Source organism: Equus caballus, chromosome 16 (assembly GCF_041296265.1).
Source record: "Equus caballus isolate H_3958 breed thoroughbred chromosome 16, TB-T2T, whole genome shotgun sequence".
Taxonomy (NCBI): domain Eukaryota; kingdom Metazoa; phylum Chordata; class Mammalia; order Perissodactyla; family Equidae; genus Equus; species Equus caballus.
Window position 1 is genome coordinate 97,363,988 of NC_091699.1, and position 13,355 is coordinate 97,377,342.

Genomic DNA, 13,355 nt, shown 5'->3' on the forward strand with positions numbered 1-13,355 from the left:
AAAGCGAATTTTTAATGATTTCAAGATTTGAGTAAATTAGAAAGTCTGTTCAAGCAATCCCTTGGGTGGGCCCTGCCTCGAGGCATCCTGGGACCTCAGCACCTCAGGCCAGAAGAGGAGGGGGAGCCCCAGGCCTCGCCCACAGCACACATTGGTGTAGGGCCTGCTGGGCGGGGAGGAGCTCGGATGCAGTTCAGGCTGCTACATGCAAGCCTGAGTGCTCAGCGCAGGAGGTTAACACAGAGCTGTTTCTGTTGCAAAGCGCTTCTGTCCTGCAGGGGTTTGCACACCTGTCAGGCGGTCGCAAAGACTTCAATGAGATCACACACAGGAGGGCCTGCAGATTGAGGGCAGAAGAAACTGGTCAGGCCAGCTGCTCCTACGGCTGAGCGCCCGCACTTCAAGGAAACCATTTTGTGCATCTCAGTGTTCCCACATCGGTGCCAGCACTCGTTTTTCCACTTCCAAAGTGCTTTGGAGCTGCCCTGTAGACCCAGCCTATAATTCAAAATAATCAGCAAAATTATTTTTAGAAAGAAAACACACTGTTTGTTGTTCAACCTAAAGTGAATAAAAATAATGAGGAACGTCTTTTGGAAACAGCGATCTCCTCGGTCTCTGAACACAACGCAGGACCGTGTGAGAGCTACCAACTGCGACGCCTAAGGCTGGACTGCTGGCTGAGGAGCCACTGAGGATGTACGGAATTAGGAAGTTTTTAAATGCCATGACAACCAGAATTCTCTAACATCAGAAAAATAGCATTTCCTCTAGCTGCAGAAAATATCCAGTCTCAGACTCCCTGGCAAGTTGGGTGTTGTTTGTTTGTTGTTTAACTTTCAGAGCTTTTCTCCATTCTTTAATGTATGTGGTATTCCCTCCTGGATGCAGCCTTTTCCAGTAATTTGCGGAGCCGACTGGCCCCACGCGGCCCGCATACAAAGAGCGAAGGGAAGAAAGAGCAGACCCAGGAAGCGTCTTCCACTGGAGGCCTGAGAACCAGGCTCAGACTTGACTGTGCAGTTTTCCAAACTCATCTCTGTTGCCAGTGGCAACTGTGAAATACAACTGGCGGAGTGTTTCACATTTAGATTGCATTTGTCAGTAGGTTGCATAATTAGATTGAATGTGCTTAATCTTTCTTAGAGCTAAAACATGGAAAGATTTCATTTGATGAAAGGAAAAAAAAAACAGTGGAAAGTATTTGAAACCAGAGCATCTGTGGATTTCTGACATCCATACATAATGTCCTTTCCTGCTCTAGTTTCAGAGGTTGCAGGCTGGAACTGTGCATTGAAATGGCGAGGTTTATAGAAAAATTGACTGTGGTTGCTTCTTGCAGTCAGAGCCAGAATGAGAAAGGGCTGCACGCTCAGCTCTCAGCAGAGGGCTCGGGAAAGAAAACAGAGCTCTCCCATCCAGCAGACTTTCGCCAGGACACCGATGCCCAGGGCTCGTGTCTGTCCTGATGGGGAGACATGAACCAGACCAAGTGCTGCCTCCCTGAGTTGGAAACCAATTAAGGAGAATTTTACTGTTAAAAATAATAAACAATGAAACAGTGACTATTTTGCGTGTCTTACGATTGTCAAATTCCTCTGTGCTGACAGGATCAGAGAAGACTTCTTGGGAGAAAATGTCAGTTGAGCTTAAAAGAAATGAGCAACTGAATGAAAACAAGAGGCACAAAATGCCATACAGCTCCTGCCCTGGTCGAAAATTCCCTGAGACCGTGATCAAGAACCCAGTGTGAAAACAGCAGGCAGCTTTTCTGAGCATTTTAAACTCTCAGCTTTATCTCCAAGGACAGACTTTCTTCCTTATTTATTATTTTCAAGTAAATTTAAATGCCAGAATTAGTTCTAACAAAAAGAATTCTGGAAAGCAGAGAGAGAGGTTTTGTTTTCTTTTAAATTTCAGTCACAGGGGCCAGCCTGGTGGTATATGGTTAAGTTCATCACTCTGCTCTGTCGGCCCCCGGTTCTCTGGTTCAGATCCCGGACGCAGACCTACACATTGCTCATCAAGCCACACTGTGGTGGCATCCCACATACAAAATAGAGAAAGAATGGCACAGATGTGAGCTTAGCGACAATCTTCCTCACGTAAAAAGAGGAAGATTAGCAACACATGTTAGCCCAGGGCCAGTCTTCAAAAAAAATAATAATAAATAAATTTTAAAAATAAATTTCAGTCACCCACAGGTATATTTTTTTACCCAGGTTAGACTTAGATCAAACTCGAAAATGCTCATTTTAAAAGCCTGGCTTGTCCAATTTTCATGTCTCTACATCTCCAAGGCTTCCTCTCCACGGTCCTCATGAGTTACCTCCTATGAGACACCATTTCTGCCAAGAAACTAAGAGGCCCTTGTTCTCTTCAGATCTGTCCTTCCCCCACACAGGCTTTCTGAGACACACACACACACACACACATGGCCATCGTGGGAGGAAGAATAAAGTTCTACCCCCGGATATCCCCTCATTGTCATGAAACTACCCCTTGAAAGCACAAAGAAAAATGCATTATCAAGAGGGAGGGTGTGCTGACATCACACACTTACGATAAGGTCAGACTCGTGAAATCAACCCCTGATGATGGACCCCAAATATCTGCTAGATGATTGTCTAATCTCTCCGCCATGATGCAGGATTAATCTTCAAAACGTATAAGGAATTCCTACAACTCAAAAGCAAAAACACTAATAACCTGATTTTTAAAATGGGCTAAGGATTTGCATACACATTTCTCCAAGTAAGTCTTTTGCAAGAACCAATTTATTCAATTAGCTGCCATTCAACAAATAACAGTACCCGTTGTGATCTCACACGTTTTATTTTAAAAAGTCATTTATATCGGGGCTGGCCCCGTGGCCGAGTGGTTAAGTTCGCGCGCTCCGCTGCAGGCGGCCCAGTGTTTCGTTAGTTCGAATCCTGGGCGCGGACATGGCACTGCTCATCAAACCACGCTGAGGCAGCGTCCCACATGCCACAACTAGAAGGACCCACAACGAAGAATACACAACTATGTACCGGAGGGCTTTGGGGAGAAAAAGGAAAAAATAAAATCTTTAAAAAAAAAAAAAGTCATTTATATCATTTTTCTTATATTGTATATTTTTAAATTTATTATTTTTATTTATATTATTTTTCACTTTTACTACTTTAGTACAAACTTACTGGAAATTTTAGAGAATACAACTAAACAAAAAGAATAGGGGTCTCCCGCAAACCAGCCGTCACTCTGTTGTGAAACAGGCTGTGAGCGCCTTCTTTCCTTCTAGGTTATAATTCTCCTGAGGCCAAAGAACACATCTTGCTTGTGTTTTTAGCCTTCAAGTATATGGCACATAGTTGGGAGTGTGCAAATATTTACAACATGAATTTCAACCTGGCTGGCAGGAGGGTGCAGAGAACCACGTGGGAAGCTCTTTCCAGAACTCGCGGCCTCCCACAGACCGCCCCCCCCCCCCCACCACCACGCCCTTTCCCGGGAGATTCTAGAACGGTGATGTGCAACCTTCGCTGCACTTTGGAGTCACCAGGCCACGCCCTAGACCTGGTGCTCAGCCTCGGCCACCTTGCCCTGGACAACTCTTTGTCGTGGGGCTGTGCTGTGCGCTGTTTAGCAGCATCCCTGGCCTCTGCCCACTAGATGCCAGAAGAAACTCTTTCCCCAGCTGTGACAACCAGAAATGTCTCCAGACATTTTGCCTCTGGGGTACAAAATCACCCCCATCTCTGTGTGAGAACCAAGACTCTAAACCAACTACAACCGATCCTTTGGGGGTGAGACCTATGGGGAACCAGGAGTTTGAAAGTTCCTGGGAGCTTCTAACGTGCAACCCAGGAAGCTCCAAGAGAAGGGGACCGTATCTGTCATCCCATCTCGTTCACTGCTCTACCACCAGGCCCCACACAGTGCCTGGCCATGGCAGGCTCTTTAAAAAGCAAGTGATTAGCTAATTAATTAGTTTGGGATTAATCAAAATGGTACAAGATTAATTAGTAGTAATTAATGGATTAATGTGACAGAAAAACATCTCAGTATGGTAGGAACAATCCTTTGAAAAGTCCCATAATGTAATTCTGATGACACAATCAACACACACTCACCTTCTGGAGCAGCAAAAATCACTAGGACAGACTTCACGATGTTAGGACCAGAAGGGCCTTACAAGGCGCTTTGTCACTAGCTTTCACACTGTGCTCAGCCAAGCCCTGGAGTTCCTTGGTGGGACCTCAAGCGTGGCTCAGGGAGAGGGGGGGAAGGCCAAGGAAGTGGGGTCCAGACTCCATGTTAGTCCCCCAACAGAGGAGCTCTGCTCTTATTCATTCATTCAGCAACTACTGGCTGAGGACACACATTTTGCCAGACTTGTGGTAGTGCTAAGGATACAGGAATGACAAAAACGATTACCTGTCTTGTAACTCACAGTGGTATGTGTTTTATTTCTTGGAGTTCGACATAGGATTTCTTCTGAAAAAGGGTTCTGCTGCAATGGGTAGGGAGATAAATGAAGACACTGAAGGCACACTTTCTCATTTTATAGATAAACTGAGATTAAGCGATTTACAAATGCACTTAATCAAAAAAGTGTCAGAACCAAGTCTAAAACCTGTCCTCTAACACCGAGCCCAGTGGTCTGTCCTTATGGCATTCTATGTCTTAGAAGTAGTGGTTCATGCAAGAGCTGAGATGACATGCAAGAATGGGTCTCCTAGCCCTTCCAGTTATTCAAGGAGCTGAGAGTCGCGTCCAAATGGAACTACCCGGAGCTCCATGTGTTTGTCAGGATGACTTTGGTTACACGTGACTGAAAATCCAACTGGATTAAACAACACAGGGAATTTGACTCACGTAATTGAAAAGTCCGGAGTAGGTTTGTTTCAGAAGCAGCCGGATCCAGTGATTAAACAATGTGACTGGAATGTAGTTGCTGCCCCTCATTCTTCAGCAGTGTTTCCTTAGTGGTTCCTCCATCTCCAAAAGCATCCCTCTTGACGACATGTTTCCAGCAGGAAAGAGAAAGTCTGCTCCGCTCAGCTGGAATCCCAGAACATAGTCTTATTGGTCCTGATTGGCCCAGCTCATGAGTACCCATCTGGGCTCATATGCTGATTGGCTTAAGGTGACCAAGGGCCACAACAGTCCACACATGGATGGGAAATTGGAAGCATTTTTAGCAAAGAGGAAGGCAGGAATGGATGCAGCAAGGCAACCAACGAGTGAACATATTATAGGACTGGCTATTCTAAGGAACAGTGGAATCTGAATCTCCATAGCCTAGTAAGCCAATGAGAAAGCTAATAAGAGATGTAAGGTTTTAGAGTTTATTAAACACTCAAATCTGAATGCCAAAACGTTAATGCTGGTAGAGTTTCAGGTCATGTCTATCTTTGTTGCAATGTTATACATAGTTGGAATTATTTATAAAGTAATACATGAATAATCAGAGTGAAAAATGTGACAACGCACATTTGAGTCTTGTATATCCAAAGATACTTTGTTCTGGTTATGCAGTAGGTGGCAAATAAAAATTATTGATTTATTCACAACCTTGCCTCAAAAGTAAAATAAACTTGATCGATTTGCTCCTGCATGCTGAAGAACCACAAGCACATATGCTGTTTTTTGCTGTAAAGTATAATTGATACAATGGCATACTGGTATGCATACTCACTTGTTGATTCTAATTACAAATATTCATATTTTAGGTTATACTTTTTCAATGTGTTGATTTGACATAAAAAAGAGTTTTCATAAGGCCAAAATTCAGCCTACATTGACCCCACAAGAGCATCTGCCATCTCTTCTTACTTCTGAAATTATGACATATCTGAAACTGTAGAAATTATGTTACGTGTGTGTGTAATAACACATGCTTATTAAGTGTTATTTTCTCTGTTTTATTTCTTAGATTTAGAAAATTAATACAAAATATTTCTTAAGCCAATGGTTTGAATTTGAAGGAAAATGAATATCTTGGCTGTTCATAATTGTTGTGAAGATATTCGTAACAGTAGAAATTATGGAGAAGATAACCCATCCTCATTTTCCCTTGCCTCCTATCCAACCATTTTTTTTCTCATGAATTTTTTGGTTTGGCATTATCAGATAACGACTAAAAAGTGCCTTTTATGACCTGCACACCTGATGAAAGAGCGAGTGGCTGGCTAAGGTGGAGAATGTGGAAGCCTTTGGGGAAGGTGAGCACAACCCATGAAGAATGAACCCAGGAAAGTCTGTCCACTCTTTGGTTGACGCTACAGGGAAGACACAAAACCAACAGTTAACACTGCAAACACTGCATGCTTTGCATGTCTTAACACATTCAAATCCTTACCACAGCCTTATGAAGTGCTATCCTAATTGTCTGAACGAGGATTACTTAACACAAAGAGGTTAAGTCATTTTCCCACCTGACTACTCTAAACGTCAGCTCCTATCCTTATCTCTCCAGTATAATTTCTCAGATTATAGAAAATGAGTTCTCAATCCTGCTCCTCACGAGATACGCAAGATTTTTTTTTAATATTGATGAAACTAAAATAAGAAAGACACGATACCAACTGTTGGTGAGGATGTGGAGCAGCTGGAATTCCCACACGCTGCAGGTGCGCCTGTAAATCAGTACAACCACTGTGGGAAAAACAATTTAATCTGGCAAGTTACTTGGCACGTTGTAAGTGACTGATCGATTGCCTTCCTCGTTTTGATTTTCAGTTATCTGATTTGTGGATAATGTCTGGTTCTGAATGGCTCCTTTGAGCTATCAGAGTCACTCCCGCTGGCGTACCAGCAAAGCACGCCTTCAATCCTCTTAGCATTTACACAGTTAACATGCACTCTTTTGATCCAACTTCTTCCCAATCCTCCCCACTCTCATCTCAAACTCGTGTCCTGCCTACAGCCCTAGGCTCCTCCAGACCTGCTGCTCAGCCCACTGGGAACTTCCTGTTCCTTCTTAACGATGACAGGTGCTCTCCTCCAGCTCACTGGCCTGTGCTGTTCCTAGTAAACATGCCACCTCGGCACAACCCTCCATGGGCAGTGTTTACACCCGGGATCAACGTACCCCTGGCAGTGGGCCTGAAATATCAGACTGTCAACCCCGTGGCTCCAGCTCTGCCTTCTCAGACCTCAGTTGCAGGAAAGGCAGCTGAGTCTCACAGTAATTTCTTGGTATTACTTCTCCAATAACAAGAATCATCTGCCAGGCTTTATACAAGGCCTGGATATGCAGCCTAGTATTTTGAGTCTAGCAAAACCCCGGCCAAGATAAGTTACTCAAAAGTTTGTAAAACTGTCTTAAATACCATAGTCTCTCATCAGAATCATGCATAAGTCAATTTCCTATGCTTTCTCCAAAACCGATTTGCTGTTTTTGCATGAAATATCCTGGATTGTGCCTATAAATACAAGTAATTTTAAGCTTTTTCTATTTGAATGAGAGTCATGAAAGCGTCAAAAAGAAAATCAAGCAGTAAATAAGCAGGGTTGTATGGGATCCGCCTGAGAGAAGAACAGGGATTTTCTATTTAAGAAAAGAAAATTAATAATAAAAAAGCCTCTTGAAGTAGGTAATGATATTGTCAAGCTATTTACTTCTTAAACTCGTTTCTGGTAGTTGAAGTAAAAAGAAGAGGAAAAAGCAGGTGTGTTTAAGATGTCACTGTGAAGTACCACTTCTTAATTAAGACAATAAATACATAGCAAAACAACTTTTAAAAACATCTCTAGAAGAACACACGAAAACCAAGGATACTGCTGATGCAAAGCTTTTCTTGAGGAACTCCTCCCGCCACGATCCCTGGGCGCTTCAATGTCCTAAATTAAACTTGTGTAGCAAACCCGCCTTTCTATGTGCTGGACTCAAGATCTTCAAGAGACTTGCTCTTCCGGAGACCACACAAGATCCACGTCCTTTTCCTTCTATTCCTAGAGCAGAGAAAAGATTGTTGTTTTCTTCCCAGCTGTTACTTTCCCATTAGTATATCAAGGCATGTGGGCTTCATTTTAGGGTTCTCAGCCCCCCCAGAATGTAATAGCTGCTCTATGTCAGCCAACTATTTGGCACATTGTAGAATAAATATATATATACTCTGAACATATATAGATATATATATCTAGAGAGAGACAAGTATGTATATTTATGTATATTTTGAGCAAGTATATCGGTTAATACTATTTTGGCTGTAAGTGAGAAAAATCCAATTCAGTCTATCATACACAAAGAAAAACATACTCGGGGTGGGGTAGAGTGGAAACTGGGTTAGGTCGGGGTACTTTCCTGCCTTGAGGAATGACTTCACCTAAAGTCTCAGTCTTGCCCCTCCGCTCTCTCCGTGCCTTGGTCTCACTTCTCTGTACGCACTGGCTCCGTTCTCTCCCCCCATGGACAGCAGGCAGGAGAGGCATGTCTGCAGAAAACTCCAGGTTTATGTCATTCAAGTCAACGAACTCAGAGGAGAGAGAGATCTCCTCTTCCTTCCAGCGTCCACATATAAAATTCTAAGGCAGTAAAAAGGAATCCAGCACTTCTTCATTGGCAGACGCCAGAAATGTGTGGAGTGAAGGAGTATCAGTTCACCAAATGCAAGGGAGATGCCATGACCTGAAGAAGTGGGTTAGAGGTATTGACCAGATAAAAACAGATGTCCTGATTTCCAAGGTGGCAGGTGCTGGTGTCCACCCACACCCTCTTGGCCCACCTCCGAGCTCACCTGTAGCTGTGACTGAGGGCTCCTGGTACACTGGCTCTCCCTTTGCCTCTGCCTGAGGGCTTTCTCCACACCGTGGGAACTGGAGCCACCACAGACACAACACACACACACAAGAGGAGACGACCTCAGGGATGCAGTCAATCCTCACCTGGTGGAGAACGGGACTTGGAGGGTAAACCTCTGTCTTTCCCATTGTCCTGGGGAACAATTCTGGAGCATGTCCCATGTGGTTCCTCGGGATGTCCCCAGTGGGGTGAACTCCTGTTATCTCCAACAGCAGGTGGCTTATCAACCCGCCTCGTACTGGATCTGCCCCTTTGCCTGTGTCGCTTCCTACTCCCTTGCTTGGCTGCTTGAGTTCGTTCCCAAATAAACCACCTCCACTCCAGTCCTCATCTCAAGATCAGCTTTGAGGGGAACCCGTAAGAAGACAACCAGGTAATCTATTCAATTTTCCAAACAATAATTGTACTAGACCCTGGGAATATAACCATAAACAAGATAAGCATAGTCTCTCCAGGAGAGGATAGCAAAGACTTTTAACCTCTAATTGGAACTGTCACCATATCATTCTCAGGTGCCTTCTTGGTGCCAATTAAAACAAACAGAACACTTGCAGTGTTCACTTATTGGCATAGATTTTGGCTATAAATTAAATTTATTTTTAAACATTTAGTTAACATACTTATGTACATTTATGTTTTCTTTTGTCCTACATTATAAAATTAGAGTTTAGGTCCCTCTCAAAAACTTTGTCCCCAATTCCAAGAAAAAATGAAATTTAGGAGTGCTGTAAATGGGCTCAGGCAACCCTAGTGGTCTAGTGGTTAAGACCTGGTGCTCACTCCAGGGCCCAGGGACATTTCCTGGTCAGGGAACCACACCACCCATCTGTCAGCTGTCATACTGTGGCGGCTGCCTGTTGCTGTGATGTTGAAAGCTATGCCACCGGTATTTCAAATACCAGCAGGGTCACCCATGGTGGACAGGTTTCAGTGGTGCTTCCAGACTAAGACAGACTCGGAAGAAGGACCTGGCCACCTACTTCTGAAAAAATTGGCCACGAGAACCCAATGAATAGCAGCAGAGCCTTGTCTGACACAGCGCCAGAAGGTGAGAGGATGGGCAGGGTTCTGCTGTGCTGTACACAGGGCCACCGGGAGTTGGAATCCACTCAAAGGCAGTAACAACAAAACGGACTCAGGCCCAGCCTGTTTCTTAGCCCATCTTCCTCCTGTCGAATTTATGTCCATCTGCAGGTTCAACATTCACCTTAAATTCTAGAACAATCCTAATCTTCAACAAAAGAAATTTAAATACTTTTTCCCAGTTCCTTGGGATTCAACAGCAGGTCACCTCTAACCTCAAGTTACCCAAATCATAACAAGACTTCAGTCTTATTCCTGAGACTTGATGCCCACCATGAATCATCCACTAACAACTGGGCTTCCTCGTTATTCCTGGTCAGCATCTAATGGATCAGGTGCTGTCAATCACAAGGGACAGAAAGTCCAACCCAAATGGCTGCAACAAAAAGGGAATGCAAGGGCTGGCCTGGTGGCACAGTGGATGAGTTTGCATGCTCCACTTCAGTGGCCTGGGGTTTGCAGGTTTGGATCCAGGGCATGGACCTACACACCACTCATCAAGCCTTGCTGTAGCAGTGTACCACATACAAAACAGAAGAAAAATTGGTACAGATGTTAGTGCAGCAACCGTCTTCCAGAAGCAAAAAGGGGAAGATTGGCAACAGATGTTAGCTTAGGGCCAATCTTCCTCACCAAGAATAAATAAATAAATAAATAAATAAATAAATAAAAGAAAAAAAGGAACGCATTGGTCCAGGCAACTAAAAGTCCAGGGGAATTGCTGTCTTCAGGCATCACAAGAGGCAAGGTTCTGTATCCTCAGGGCTTTTTCTTCACTCCTCTGCCAACCTCCAGTTCTGCCCACCTCCTTGCATCAGCGTTTTCCTCAGTACGCTTCCCCTCATGATAGTAGAGCTGGCTGCAATAGTGCCAAAGAGAGAGGAGAGTCCTGGGAAAAGTTCTGACGTCTCTAGGCTTCACCCAGCTTAGGACGTGGACAAAACGCCGCTTGGCCTAAGCATTCAGGGCTCACCCCAGGAGCTGGGCGGGGTCAATTCCACGCTCACCCTCTGGCCGGTTTCCCAAAGGAGACTTGTGGAGCTGGACACCGTGGACGGGCGCCCCCTGCGCCTACATCGCAATTCTGTAGCTTGTATGTTCTGCCTTGATTCCCAGACCTCAGTCTGATGCTCTGTCTCCCGCCTCCTTGCTCACGCTGTTTAACACCAGATCCTGCCTTGTTCTTTCCAACACCGCTGCTGGCAGTCCGGGTCCTGGGGTGTACAAACTAACTTCCCTGAGGTCAAACGTCTGGGCTTCGGACCACCAAGCATCACTTGCTTCCTTCTTACTCTGCCCCACGAATCTCCCAGGATGCCCTCTTGAAACCCCAGCAGTTCATTTCTCTTATACCATCCATTTTGGCCCCCTCAACTCTCTTGTTGGACTAGTGCCAACCAGCACCTGTCACCAGGTTTGTTCGGGGGCCAAGTATCAGATCTGTCTCCAACACCATACTCTCCTCCACCCGCCGTAGTTTGTCAAGGCACTGCTGAGCCAGACCCAAGATAAGTCATTTAAAAATAAGTAAATAAATTTTTTAAACCTTATGAGAAAGAAAATCTACTAAAAACATAAATAAGGCTATTCAACATAATTTACAGATATCATTTTGAAAAACACCAATTTAGACTCTTTTCTGAAAAGAACAGTGGTGACTATAGAGTGCTTTAAGTAATTTTATTATTTACTAGTGGTATTTTGAGCAAAACATTTTCAAATAAAGATATTTATAGTGATGAAACTAGAATGCCACCAAATAACCTTTCAGATTCCTTCCAAATATAACAGAGTTTAGAATCGGTTTAAATAATTTGCACGTGGCTTGCCTGTTTATTTAAGTCCATAGTTCGAACGTGTTTTGAGAACAGCTTGTTCTTCTTCTTATCATCTTAAACATCTAGTCTGCAGACTCATTTATAACATTAAGCTGCTTTAAAATCCTTTCGCCCTCTTTTAAATGGTTCAAAAACAAATTTTACCCCATATCTCATCTGGTTTATTATAAATTATTAATTAGCCAAAGCCAGAATCACCAGCATTTTATGGTACCAGGAGCTAGCCCTGGGAACCAGAATTCTGAGTGGCTAAGGCCAGCTGGGCAGTTTCCCAGTTCTGAAGGTCGGAAGGTAAATATTCCTTTCTAAAACGTCACTCTGTTCCATTCTAATCAAAAGAAAGAAAAATAAACAGAATTAAAAATAATAAGCTATAGAGATTTCCTCAAAACTTTGTGATCCTTCCATTTCAGATTCTCCAAGTTGCTCTCGTTAGTGATTGACAAAATGCTAATTAAACTAATCTAGCAGATTTGTGAGCATACATTTATTCAGGTTTCTTTTTTCTTTTTACAGATTGGCACCTGAGCTAATATCTGTTGCTGATCTTTTCCTCCTCCCCCGCCCCCTCTTCCTCCTCCTCTTCCTCTCCCCACAGCGCCCAGTACCTAGTTGTGTATTCCAGGTGTGAGTGCCTCTGGTTGTGACACGTGGGACGCCGCCTCAGCACGACCTGATGAGCGGTGCTATGTCCACGCCCAGGATCTAAACTGGTGAAACCCTGGGCCGCCGAAGCGGAGCATGAGAACTTAACCACTCGGCCACAGGGCGGGTCCTGAGGTTTCTTTTCAATGGGACATATCTATTTCAAGAATGAAATATTGCCTTTTCCATAAAAAAGGAAAAGAAGTATTTTCAGATCTCAAAAGGATCTTGAAGACCTTCAAATGCAATCATATATCTGAACGATTTTCAAAAGACATAATTTTCTCTAAAAGATTTAATTATTTCACTGCTAAAAAATGCACGTAAAAAGTTCTCTGTTGTCTCCTGAAGATAAAATCTGTCTTTTACTAAAGAAAAGGCAGTCTTATCTGATCACCATATTTTCCAAGTCTGAGAAGCAATAAGAAAATAAATATAACGTAAACCCTCTTTAATGTTGGCAGAACAGGTACTCGTAATTTTGAAATAATTTTTCCTATCAGATGACATGGTTATTTTCTAAGGAAATAAAATATTCTGTTGCTTGGCGAACAATCTTTTTCAGCTTCTCCAAACATTTTCACTCCCAAGTGGAAATATTAATGCATTTATTGTTTTCCACAGCATGAAGCTGAAAAAAGTTCAGAATTACTATGTGTTTCTTTAAATTTCAATATTTGCTTTAGCCAGTCTAAATGATAGTTAAAGCAAATAATGAAAAAAATTGTATGACCTTCTTAGCTTTTTAAACTTATGACTTAGCAATGCCATGTCACCTCCTCCAGGAAGTCTTACTGGACGAAGCCTCCCTTAATTAGTTGCCTTACCTCTGTGCCATCATTACACCTTGGACACAACTGTATTATAATTATATGCTCGTGTGTCTGCCTCCCGCCCGGTTTGCTGGGGAAGGATCATGTGACTGATATCTGTGCCGGAAAGGTATATTAATGCTGCCTACACAGGTATCAAGGAGATATGGTTCTGCACTCTGGGAA

At 43.4% G+C, this 13,355-nt stretch overlaps 2 long non-coding RNA genes across 3 annotated transcripts; both read right to left on the reverse strand.

Annotated features, from left to right (window-relative positions):
* On the reverse strand, positions 1 to 6,870 carry LOC138918292 (uncharacterized). 2 transcript variants are annotated; one of them, XR_011427443.1, is made up of 4 exons: positions 6,570 to 6,870; positions 6,154 to 6,266; positions 4,861 to 5,046; positions 1 to 498 (listed from the first exon to the last, which is right to left on the reverse strand). It is a non-coding gene; the product is annotated as an uncharacterized lncRNA (long non-coding RNA). The 2 variants fall into 2 exon arrangements; XR_011427442.1 differs by lacking the exon at positions 6,570 to 6,870 and having other exon boundaries at positions 6,154 to 6,290.
* Positions 6,871 to 8,504: 1,634 nt separating this feature from the next.
* On the reverse strand, positions 8,505 to 12,426 carry LOC138918293 (uncharacterized). Its single transcript, XR_011427444.1, has 3 exons — positions 12,321 to 12,426; positions 8,727 to 8,805; positions 8,505 to 8,617 (listed from the first exon to the last, which is right to left on the reverse strand). It is a non-coding gene; the product is annotated as an uncharacterized lncRNA (long non-coding RNA).
* Positions 12,427 to 13,355: the final 929 nt, after the last annotated feature.